General features: G+C 49.2%; 1 long non-coding RNA gene across 2 annotated transcripts; it reads right to left on the bottom strand.

The window, feature by feature from the left end:
• On the bottom strand, positions 1-1,117 carry LOC118537072 (uncharacterized). Of its 2 annotated transcripts, XR_013441546.1 has the most exons (3): positions 1,092-1,117; positions 838-930; positions 1-547 (listed from the first exon to the last, which is right to left on the bottom strand). It is a non-coding gene; the product is annotated as an uncharacterized LOC118537072 (long non-coding RNA). The 2 variants fall into 2 exon arrangements; XR_004917940.2 differs by lacking the exon at positions 1,092-1,117 and having other exon boundaries at positions 838-1,085.
• Positions 1,118-2,379: the final 1,262 nt, after the last annotated feature.

Below are 2,379 nucleotides of genomic sequence, written 5' to 3'. Positions count from 1 at the left end.
TAAGGCAATTACTTTTATTGGCCCCATTTGCAGAAGAGGGAACTGAAGCACAAAGTGCTTTGTGCACAAAGCACAAAGTATCAAAATGATAAAAGCTAATAAGAAAGCTGAGATTCCACCCAAGCCATGGGGCTCTAGAGCTCTGAGCGGAGGGAGCCAGATGCTCCCATCCCAGCCGCATTGTACAGATGAGCAAAGAGAAGCTGGGAGCCATCTTTAGGGAGCCAAGCTCCACAAGAACAGCAGGTCTTGGGTTGAAACACAGATGACCAACTGCCTTTCAGGCATGGCCCACAGTGGAGCTAGTGATTTTCTCTCATCCTTCCTGGATTGCAGGGAAGCCTAATGTCTTGCTGTTCAGCTTCCAAGAGCTGGCTGCCTGAAGAGAAAGGTCACAACTTCTATCCATTTAAAGGCCAAAAGAGAGAAAAGTAGACAAAAAGCCCGATAGAGTTCCTCCATTATTCAGTAATCACTGGGCTCCTTCTGGATGCCAGGCACTGTTCTTGGTGCTGGGTTACATCACTGAGCAAGCTGGGCACAGTCCCTGTAAGGAGGTTAGGACAAGAAACAAGTAAAAAACCAAATGAGCAAGTCTGATCATTGTGGATAGAGGGAGCCCTTCCGGCCTGGGGCTGTGGGCTCCTGGTGCCACCACCCTCTGTCCACTCTCCGGTAAGATGCTGGGCATCACTGTCCATGTTGGAGGAATCTGGGGTGGTCCCCAGTACCACTGGGAAGCTGGCATAGAGCTAACCTAGAGATATGCCCAAGGCATCTCCAGGAGCCAAGGAGGAGAGTCTGGACTGTGACCTGTCCCCATATCAGGGCTCTTACCTTCCCTGCTGATTGTCAGTGAGGCACACTTCATGGCAGTGACAACTGAAACTCTGGAATCCAAGAACAAGCACAATGGAAGTCAAGCAGAGGCTAAAGGAAGAGGGGGATGCATGAGGTCTCCATCCAGGGCTGGCCCTGGGCACTAGTCTGCCTCCCCTCTCTGAACCCCATTTTCCAAGCTCTAGATGAAAGAACAAAGGGAGGTGAGCCCTCACGTCTCCTCCAGCTCCCAGCCTCCAACATGTACTCACCCCTCGCTCACTCACCAGCCTCGGTCTGCCCCTGCTGTGCACCCAGCCCTGCATTCATAACTATAAACTGATGCTTTCGGTTCCCTCTTCCTGCTTGGCAGCTGTCAAACCAAGCCACACAGGGCCACCTGGACCGCCCATGGGCAGGGCTGTCTGGTTCTGCATGGAGGTGCCTGTGTGCGGATCTGCGTTAGCATATGTTGCTTTAAATCATCTTAAAAATTGACTTTGGGCAAGAGCTTGACAGGTGAGGTGTGTTTTCCTACTGGAAAAACAAGCAGAGCTACAACCCAAGGCGACCCCACAGAAGTCATGTGGGAGCAGAGGTTGAATAGGCCCTAACAGATCAGTTGAGAAGCTTCCAGCCGCGGTCAGCAGCATAAGGGGCCCCTCTCAGGGCCTGGGTTCAGCAGAGCAGAACCTCCACCCATCAGGGTTTTCACCCGGCTCACCGGTGCCCACAAGGCTGGAGAAGTAGCCTGTCCCCCCTCACGGGCTCACCTTCTTCCAGTCAAGGAATGCCTGAGATGGAGTGGAGAGTTTGCCGAGGATTTGAGTGAATTCACCAGTCTAGCAGTCCAGTGGTTTACAAATAAGTATGAAAGGAACAAAGAGCCCAAAGTTGGCAAAGATATTTCCAGAATATGTGCAAATATCTGTTAAAGGAGCAGATAAAAAGATGCTTCACCTCGAGAAAAACATCAAGAGAAAAGCTTGTGAAAATGAGCTCACAACAAGGTAAAGTATTGCCAACACGGGTTGCCAAGGGGGAAGAAGTAATCTACCCCGCTGAAGGGCATGTTCAATGGTCAACTTTTTGTGGAGTCCAGCTGGGCACAATTGGCACGGTGATTAATCATCTAGGAATTTTCTGCCCGACAACACAATCAGACAAATACACAGTGTGTGTGTACGAGTGGTTTGTCGAAGCCAGAAAATGCCCCCAACCAAAAAAACAAAACAAAACAAAACAAAAACTTAAATCCCCAACAAAAGACCCTTGGCCAGCTAAACTAAGGGACAGTCACACAATGAAATGCAGTGCAGTCATTTTAAATGCTGGTAAAACTTTACATTTTTTGACTTAGAAAGATGTCTCTATGACATTATTGGGTGGAAAAATAGCAAGTTACAGAACAGCACACTCTGGTCTTCCCATTTATGCAAAATTGCTCGTATGATGGGGCGTTTGTGTGCGTAGCTCAGTGAGACGCCGCAGAAGACCGACCACAATGTTACCCCTCCATGGAGGGAACTGGAGGGATTTTCATTTTCATCTTTATGCTTT

This window comes from Halichoerus grypus, chromosome 10 (assembly GCF_964656455.1).
Source record: "Halichoerus grypus chromosome 10, mHalGry1.hap1.1, whole genome shotgun sequence".
NCBI lineage: Eukaryota > Metazoa > Chordata > Mammalia > Carnivora > Phocidae > Halichoerus > Halichoerus grypus.
This window is presented reverse-complemented; position numbering and strand designations above follow the sequence as displayed.